This window comes from Cupressus sempervirens, chromosome 2 (genome assembly GCF_028749045.1).
Source record: "Cupressus sempervirens isolate cs-2001-9-10 chromosome 2, ASM2874904v1, whole genome shotgun sequence".
NCBI lineage: Eukaryota > Viridiplantae > Streptophyta > Pinopsida > Cupressales > Cupressaceae > Cupressus > Cupressus sempervirens.
Genome location: NC_143119.1, coordinates 124,451,228 through 124,461,733, shown reverse-complemented (window position 1 = coordinate 124,461,733; position 10,506 = coordinate 124,451,228). Strand labels below are relative to the sequence as shown.

Genomic DNA, 10,506 nt, shown 5'->3' with positions numbered 1-10,506 from the left:
CATCCAAGACACCTCTAGATATGTTCATGTAAAAGAGATAATTTGTCTCGAAGAATATCAATTTATTGACAAACTCATAAAATACGACAAAACATATATATCTTTATAAAATTTCCAAATCCTAATTTCAAACATAAAGATAATAAGCATATCAAAATTTAAGTCAAGTAAAAAATAACAACAATATTCGATAGCAAAGAAATTAATAATAACCATTATACCAGCATGGGAATAGGTTTAAATCCACTAAAGCATCTCTTACAACTCTCAAAATCGAGAACCTCAAGTCAAGATCCAAATACAAGGATTCAAAACACACTTTCAAAAACTCCAAAAGCAAATGGACTAGGAGATGAAGAATATCAGAGGCACTGCGTCGCTCAACTTCCAAGACAGGAATCGGTTCCAACAAAAGCAACCAGCACGCTGACACCTTATTTTATTGACAGAAACAGAAACCATGCGGGTTTCAAGATATGGAAGTGAATTTGAAGTTGGAGCACGTGGTCTGCACGCCGAGCAAGGTATTGGGGAATCCAAAGCGAGAATTAGCCAAGTCGAAGTGCAACAGATTATCCTGCATCTGATGCCCTCCGATCATGATGGTAGAAATGTTATCCTCGTCCTTCCCTCCATCAACGAATCCAAGACACAAAACTCCCTGTCTCACCCGCACCATGGAATTCGCTCGCATGATCCTCCACATTGTCTTGCTATTCTGTAACACGAGGTCGATGGCTGGTACACCCGGCCCCAATCTGGTGGACCGCGGTACGGTGGTCGCATCGAAGCAGGCGTCAAATGGTGTTACGGCATCCACGCGGGAGATGTTCATCGCCTCCGCTTCCTTCACAAAAGCGTCGCGGATGACAGTATACATAGATCTCGCAACAGTGGTGTACGTCACTGCTGTGGTGAGTTCCGTGCCGCCGATGTCCCGGCTGTCGATCTTCAACTTGGTGGAGTTGATGGCGACATTCTTTTTGTAAATGTAATAACAAGCAAAAAAATAAAAATAAAAATAAGTAATTGAATCAAAGAAGACGAAACAAACAATAACACAGATTTATCATGGTTAGGCAAAACTTGCCTAAGTCCACATTTCAGCAAGGAATTACTTGTATCAGTTAATTGATATATTACATGGGCTGCACACAACCATTATATAGAGCTCTGTGAATACGAACAGTTGAAAGAGAACGAACAGTCATGTGACCGTTGGAATTCATAACCCAACACTTTTCACCTACTCGGACGGCTGTGACAGGAATGAAATACCGTTCTGGAGTAAGGTTGGGTTTTTTGAGGAGAGGAGTGTAGGTGAGGAGCTGAGTGACATCTTTATTGCCGGGAAGAAAGGCGTAGGGGACCTTGCCAAACAAGACGGCGCCTGGTGCGGTTGCAGAGGGGAGGCAAATGGCGAAAGTGCGAGGGAAAGAGGAGGCCGCGGACAACTGAGAGGGGAGACCCTCGCGAGTTCTGCCGAGTGCAGCCAGACCAGTGACTCCTTGGGGAAGTCCATCCAGAATAAAGGCTTCCTTGGCGCAGGCGAAGGTGAAGAGGGGCACTCTCAATAGCTTTTTCCCATCGCTGGAAGAGAGCGCCAACACTTCTTGCCCCAACTCACTGCCTGTGCCAGTTAAAATGAAGGGGTTCCAAACGGATAGGCCGCATGTGTTATTACTGCATCCAGGTTCACGAGGCGCTAAGCAATCTCCACACCCATGTACTTTTATTGATGAGCAAACCGCTGAGTTACAGAGAGCGGGTCGGTAGGTGGACAAGATGTACGAGCTGCCTCCTCATTGGACCCACGCCCGATCTCCGCACAGATCTATCACCACACGTTTATTCTTTAGTGGCGTCCCTTGCTCGATTTCAGTCCCATATTGCAGAGTTTTGAGTCCCGAGTGACTTTCAAAAGAAGACCACTTGGCCGTTTAGATGTCGTTGCTCCGTCTGAGAATGAAGCACAGAATAAAGACAAGAGGAACACAAGGACGGAAGCTAGTATCGAAAAATAACACAACTGCAACTTCACTTAAAATACGGAAAAAAATGCGCAACAGAATCAACACAATATTTTCGGACAAATTGTCCCTGGAAAAAACCCCTAAGGGAAAACTAGTTCTACAGATGAGAAATTATATTAAACTTCAGCAAATCAAGAGATACAAAATTCCTTGCCTCACACTGGCAGAACTCCGACAACCTCCTAATTTCTCCCGCTGATATTTCTCACTGCTATCCCTGCGCTAACACTGCGCCTTTGCTAACACTGCAAGACTGTTTGCTAACACTACAAACTGCTTCACAAAAGCTTCTCTCTTGTGCCCTTGCTAACACTGCAAGACTGTTTGCTAACACTGCAAACTGCTTATCCAAAAGCTTCTTTTTGTGCCCTTGCTAACACTGCAAGACTGTTTGCTAACACTGCAAACAGCTTCACCAAAGCTTCATCCTGTGCCCTTGCTAACACTGCAAGACTGTTTGCTAACACTGCAACCAGCTTCACCAAAGCATCACCGCCTCTTTTCTCCAAATGCCCCCTAGACCCCTTTTTATACTACTCTCGTTGGTAAACCAACGACCGAGATTAAATCAAACCAACGGCTGAGATTAAGACAACTCAACAGCCAATAATAGAATTGGTTGCAAGGTGTCCAAAAGGGATTTCAGAAGAGGAAAAGGGTACGAGTGTGTGGCAACCTGCTGAAATCCCTTCCCTAAATATCAGGGGATTCAACTCTTTGGAATCTTTCCCCCACAACTCTTCACCATCATGCATTAGGAGTTTGCAGCATAACCTTTGTGGCTGCTGCGACAGTCAAATTCCCTAGCTGCATCTTTTTGCATGCCTTTGTTGTTATAACTGTTACAGGAGGATAAAGCCTCAACACCTCATACAAAATCATGTTCACCTGAAAATGGGTTATTGCTGATAGTCCTTGGCAAATATGCGAATAGTGATAGCAGTTATTGTACAATCAAAAGAGAGTTGAAATCTTTTGTTGATTTATTATAGAGTAGATAAAAAAATTTATTGCAAATAAGATATTATACAATATTATCGAGAAACAAAACAGTAGTGATGTGGAATCTATTTAATACTAATTGTAAGTGAGACAAACAAAACAGTAGTGATGTGGAATCTATTTAATGCTAATTTTAAGTGAGAGAAGGCATCAGATTTTGGAGTTTCCTTGTTCAAGATCTGAAGCACTTCATCCCTTGCTTTATCTTGTGAATCTGTGTGGATTCTAAGTGTAGTAATCAACCATGCTTTGAAGAGATAAGCCCATAAAACTCCCTATCCTTCAATCTATTCTTATAAGCATTTATCGTTAGACCTAAAAGATGAGTGTCGTACGTATCTTGTTTTCTCATCTCAAACATTCTTTCTGCAATGACCACATAGTCGAAGGTTCTTGATTATCCGCAGTGTTATTCTTGGAGGAGTGCTAATAAGTCCAAATGCTATTGCCAACCTCTCACTACGATGCATCAAAGCTATCCCTTTTTGTGCCTCGTCCACATCATGTTGCACATATCTTGTGTAAGGCACATACCCTACTTCTTTCATCTTGCCACTCAAATCATCCAACTTTGAATAGATTTGGTCTCTTTTTGGATCTGACAAAGATCTTGCTGGATAGTCATGTACATGCACACGCTCGCATTCCTCCATCCACACACAACGCACAATCAGGGTTTCCTACTTTGTGCATTTCTTTGGAGCACAACGTTTTACACACCTCTACCTGTACATGTTCCTATAATGTTCTCCTGCAAATCAATATGTCATCGAATCAGACAAGAACAAACAAGTCTATAAGGGGATGTAAGATATCATTAATCATCATCATGAACAACTACCCATACAAGAATCAAATTAGTTTACTTGCCTACATATGCAAAATTTGTTGGAAGTCAGATCTATTGTGTTTTACATGCTTCAAACTTGACACATATATTTCTTGATTATTTCTATAATTTCTCATTCACATAAGATGTGATTTCCAATAGTTGAGACCCAGCCTAGGGATGTTGGAATTGTAATGGTACCCAGATGCACAATTTAAGAGAAAGACGTTATTAATGATTCTATGCAATTATAGGTTAACCATTATACCATAAGCACAACATAAGGAAACATATATAGCTAAATCTTTCAACCTTTGAATTTGTAATGAAAGTACTAGAAAATGAGGCGGACCTAAGTATTTAAGATTTGGGTAGGTCACATCCCTATTGTTATATGGTAGAGGTTGTTTTTATTTCATTTTTGGGACAATCTTAGCCTTCATTTAGGGTGTGGGCTGATTTTGTCATCAAACCGGTGGTATCTACATTTGCCTTTCAATTTTTCTTTGTTGATATTTATCTAGCATTTCTATTGTTTGACTTCCAAGGTTGTTCTCAGCAATATTAGAACTACATTTATATAGTTTTTCTATATGGCCCTGAAGTAAGCATTAGATTGCCCCTTTATCCATTTTTGGTTGAAGTTAACTTGTTGGAATTCTGCCAATTATTTTTTCTCATGATTTAAATTTGAAAGTGAATGTTACATGTTTCCTAATTTTGTTTTTGTTTCTAGTAAACCCATAACCAAAGTATAGCAATGAAACTGATCGAGATGTCAATACTAACCCTAAACCTATGATTAGACAAAATGAAACAAAGGCAACCAAGGCAAGACATGACTTGTAGATAATAGAAATGATTTAAACCATTGCAATGAATGAATATATGCATTAGTTTATTTTGAAAGTCTTAAATAAATTTGCTTGAAACAAACAATAAATTATTTTACTAATAATTGTAAATAAGATATTACATCCGAATAATTTATATTTATATTCAGTATTTGTGATTTTTGGAAATTAATATAAAAGAATAGTACAAACTAATTTTTTTATTTATGTTGACATAAAATTTATATGAAATATTAATAGTTTGAAGATATGTTAATGTATTTTTTTTATTAGAAATAATGAACATAATATATATAGTACTTTTAATTATCAAAATAATATAAAATTATATATAGTTAGAGTCAGATTTAACTAGATATAATAAATTGATTTGGATTTCAATTATATTCTACATTATAATGATAATTGACCACTAAACTAAAAGGACTATATATGACACTCATTTAAAATTGTCATTAAACTACGTTTGGATTTTTGATGTATACATTGATAGTTTGAAAAAAAAAATCTCTTTAGTAAATTGTTAGAGTATTTTAGAAATATTTATAGAACATGAATTAAAGAATGTAAGAACATATGAAAATTATTTCATAATTGAAATGAAAGAACCATTTTCGGTACAAATAATAAGAAATATTAGGGCATAAGAAACATAATCTCAAAAAAACTAAAGGATCTAACCACAATTGTCAAATTCCAATCATTCCTAGGAGTATGCCTATCAAATCAAGAGGGAATTAAATTCCAAGAAGCGACTAAGAGTACAAATCTATGACTGTCTTAGAATTTGTTTGCAGGAAAACACATATCGTTAACATATTTAACATAAGTTGATAAGAACTAGGCATTTTTCTACCTCGAAACATGAGTTATAAATATCATCTATTATAAGAATAGTTTAATAAATATATGAAATAACTATATTTGTTTCAATGAAAAATAAAATATATTCATTTTATTGTTTTATGATTTTAAATAATTGTCAGTATATTTTAGTACAAATTATTTCACTGAGTAATATTTTTAAACAATTTTAATAACTATTTATGTTAAAATCATCAAATCTCAAGAAAGATAACAAAAAAATTATGCATAAATGATTTAAATTTTTTATGAACATGAAACTCCTATCATTTTTCCCAAAATTTAGTTTTAGAAGTCATGATACTATTCATAGTTTTTTGAAATAAAGAAGACACTCAATATAGCTTATGTTCTATCTTGACAAATGGTTTAGTTTGTTCTTGACAAATGGTTTAGTTTGTTCATAATGATGAACAAAAGCTAGTTATAGTCAACTATCAATGCCTTCAAAGTCTAAGGGATCATATTACCATTGTCTACTGAAAAAGTTTTGGACTCCCACAAATAGCTTGGATATTCTATTTTGTTTTAATTGCTCATCTATCAAAGGCTACCAAAAGTGTTTGGGACTAGTATTTGAAACTTTGACAGTGTTGAATATTGAAATGTTATGAGCCTTCTCATGGGCACAATGAAATTGTTTGACTAGAATCTGTCGACTTATACTTTCTACACATAGCTTCGGATTAGGGTCAAAGATCTGGTAAATCAATTCATGTTTTCCCATATTTGGCATTTAATCAGTTCTTTTTCCTTGGCATTCCAAATGCCCATTTTATTAATGTTCAAGCAAAGCACAACATCACTTTATTCTCTCTATATTTGCCTCCATGTGAGAAAACTAGCAAATGATTTTAATAATTTCACAAATAATGGGTCAGACTATTGGATACCTTAGACAAATTTCTCAACTTCAAGTTCATGAAAGTGAAGAAATAATTTAGCAATCATAGAAGACACAAACAACATTTTCAAGGGTGAGTAGTCAAATCTGTTGGAATATTCAAATATGGAAAGAGTACTTATGAGAGGAGGGGGGGGGGGGGGGGGGGGGGGGGCGGTGAATTAGAAGTACTAAAATTTGTCCTATAAAACTTTTATGTGGAAATAAATTGCATGCATGTAAATACATTAAGTAAACATGAAACTAACACATGCATCAATAACACATAACACCTGAAATTGGTAACCCAGAAACCCTCCAGGAATAAGAAGGTAAAACTGGGGTGGGGATGATACCCACAAAAATTACTGCATCAATATTGTTTAACCACTTCTGATGGTTTGCCTTGTTAAAGGCTTTACACCGTGTCAATAGTGACCTGGTTAGAGGATTTACAAACACTTAACATGAAGTGTCACCTTGTTAAAGGATTTAATCACCTATCTCTAGGATCAATGAAATAGCTGTTAAGCTAACCTATCACCATAGGATTTTCATGCTAATACAATGGCTAAAAAGTATTAGGTAAAATGAACCTGCTAGTTTACAATCCTTGATTGCTGAATGCTGGCTCTGTTCTGCTTCGTCTGATCTTGATCCTTTGTGATCTGATATCTTTCGCTTCTGAAAATAGTATATCAACCACTCTATATCTTCTCCTCTATATCATCATCTTCATCATCTCCTTCTCTATCATGTCTTCTCTATGAGATATCATCTTCCTTATAAAGACATTCGAGGATTTAGGGTTAGGTCTGGATCTACGATCCATATTCAATCTTCATTTCCACTTAATACTTATCTTTTGCTGATTGGTTGCATGCCTTTATCATTTTTCTTATTGGCTACATGAAAATTACATAGGAAATATAAAAGATTCGATCTGATCATTAAATCCTTCGAGATTTCCTTATGTCGACTGTAAAGACTGTTTTCATCATAGTTTGTGCGATTCCTAACTCTTATGCTGATATCCTGGATTAGTCGGCTCCTGAAATATTTCTGTTGCTCGGCACATGCTATTCTACTAAGTTACTCGGCACTTACACAAAACTGTGTTACTCGGCATCTAAACTTTACTCAGAACCTAATCTTCACTCGGCATTTACACTTTACTCAACACCTACACTTTACTCGGCATTTACACTTTACTCGGCACCTACACTTTACTCGGCATTTACACTTTACTCGGCACCTACACTTTACTTGGCACCTAAAGATTACTCGGCATCTATTGCACTCGGCACCTATTCTTGATCTTGGTTAAGTGTATTGACACTCAGTTGTCAAATTTATTCTTTAAGCTAACAATCTCCCCCTTTGACATGAGTGGCAAAAACACTTAACCCATGTGACTCAGTAATTAATCCTTCATTCAAACTTTGCTTCCCAAAATTTGCTTTCTCCCCCAAACTTCCAAATTTTTCTTATCTCTGCTATCTCCCTGTCAAAATTTCAAAATTGGCTATCTCTGCTATCTCCCCCTTTTGTTATACTTACTCCCCCTTTTATTATACTTATCATTTCATTCCTGTACTCAACTTCTTTCTTTAATTACTTATTCTCCCCCTTTTTTGACACTTATGTAAAGGGTCTTTACAATGAAATGCCATATTTGGCCAAAAATGTGCTATTTACTTCAAGGAGTATCTTCAGAGCTACATTCCAATTTGCTAATGTGACATCTAATGTCTTATGCTGGATTGCAATCTCTGCTGCTAGGTGTACAAGTCCATCAAATGAAGAAAGATTAGGGTCTTTCCTGAGGACTGTCTCTGCATTTATTTGCTCCTTATGAAGTAATCCCAAATGAGGAGTAATTGATGATTGCATTTGTATCAATTTGGCTTTTGTAGTCAGCTCCTCTACTGCCAAAACGGCTAGCTCTCTTTGTGTGTGAAGCAATTGGACAAAATGCTTCTCACTCTGAGTTGGATCTGTAGGGAGTTGCATACTAGAAGCTTTCAGATTGCTTTCCAAACTAAGTATTTTTTGGCTAGTGTCTTGTGTGAATGTTGAAAAATCACACAACTTGTTGTACAGGGAAAAGATGTTTCCTAGTACAATTTTAACTATTGTAACTTTCTTTGCCAGTTCTTCTTGTGCTAGTGCTATATCACTAGATATTTTACTGTTTACTTTTTCTTGGAACTTCTTTTCTGACCATTCAAGTAATTTTACATTTGTTTCTTGGTCTTCATTAGTCACTTGGTCAACTATATTAGAAAGTTGTTCCATGATTGGTCTTGACTCATCTGGAGATTGTAAGCAAAAAGCTTCCGTGAATATGTCCTTAATTTCATTCAATGTACGCTTATGCTTGTATTCCTTTCTTAGTGCTTCTTGTCTCCTTCTTTTGTCTAGTGCACTCTGAATTTCATTAATCTTTTCTTCTGTAAGAGTGCTAGATTCATAATATGGGATTTTAATTTCTTCATCAAGCTCAGGAACTCCATAGTGAAGTCTCCTGACTGCTTTTGATGAACTCAAGCCTGGTGTTCTGATTTTCAGCTGTAATCCATCTATGCTCGGCTGCTGAAGAGTTTGTGTTGGAGTACCAGATTTGGGTAATGCAACCAGTGTTTGTATTGCAGTCTCCTCCTTTTTTTGTGTCTCTTTTTCTTCAGCTTGAGTATCCCCTTTTTGAATGCTAGATGGGGTTGAACTTGGTGGCTGTTCAAATTTTTCTTTTGTTTACCCTGCTGCTGTACTTGGCACTTGGAGTGTATCAATACTTATACTTGGTGAAGGTGGTGGTGGAAGGAATAGAATACTAGTAGTTTGTGTGATCAAAGGTGGCATTAGAATACTAGTAGTTTGTGTGATCAAAGGTGGCATTTGTGCTTTTACCCTTGCTTTTGCTTTGACTTCTGGATTCTGTAATTCATCAACACTGACCAATATAGGATTTGAACTTAATTTTGCTACTAAATATGATTAATCAAGGATTTCCAAATCCTCTGCAGTTAATGGATTGATGTCTTGAACTGAAATTTCTGTAACATCCTTTATGTTTATGAAATCTGCAGGTGTGATGGTGGCATGAGGAGGACTAGGAGGAGATACATGTATGTCTTGCATACTTTGATCTTGTGGCTCAACTATATCTTTCTCTTCCTCTTTCTCCTCATTGAGTGCCTCTCCTTCCTTTTCTCCTTTACTCTCCTTCTCCACTAGTTTCTTCTCTTTTATTTCTGATGCTCCCTTTTCTTTTATCTTGGCAATTGCTTCTGCCTTATATTCCTCATTATATACATCTTCAATCTTCTTGTAAACTATTTTCCACAATCTTGTGGATTTGGTAACTACCTCTTCAATTTTATTTTGTAGAATACTGAATGCTCTATACTTGGGAGTGAATATGTTATTATGCCTTTTTATGGCATTTATTATTTGATCTCTAGTCAAATCATGCAACAATCTTGCCAATGTTGACTCCCTTATTTCTTTTTCCATTTGTAAACAAAAATGCCATTTATCCTCTATGATTGTATACAATTCTCTTGGCATAGAGTCATCTAATTCTAGAGGTGTGTGCTTATATTCAGCCATCATAGCATACACAGACTCCTCTAATTTATTTTGCTCTCCTTTGGTGAGCTTAGAAAAATTTAGATTCTTTAATCCTTTCAAATCATTATTTCTAATTTCTGTACATAATTTATCAACATCAATCTGGGGTATTTGTCTTACCTCTTGAGATTGACTGTTGTCTTCTGACTTTGTTTCCTCCTCATCTGTTTCAGGCTGGGGAATGAACTTCCTCTTCTTTGACTTAGCAGCAGTCTTCTTTGAGTCTTTCTTCTTCCCTTTAGCCTCTTCTTTTTCTTTTTGAGTTGTGGCCCTTGTGGTTGGTCTTTTTGGTGCTGGGGCAGCTACTTTCCTCCCCTTGGATTTAGATGGAATTGTGGTCTTTTTCTTGACTGGTGCTTCCTTGGCTACTTAAACCTCAACACTTTCCTCTTTGTCTCCTTCTGACCC

At 36.5% G+C, this 10,506-nt stretch overlaps 1 pseudogene; it reads right to left on the bottom strand.

The window, feature by feature from the left end:
* Nucleotides 1–469: 469 nt before the first annotated feature.
* LOC149571339 (putative aspartic proteinase GIP2) lies at nt 470–3,688 on the bottom strand (annotated as a pseudogene).
* Nucleotides 3,689–10,506: the final 6,818 nt, after the last annotated feature.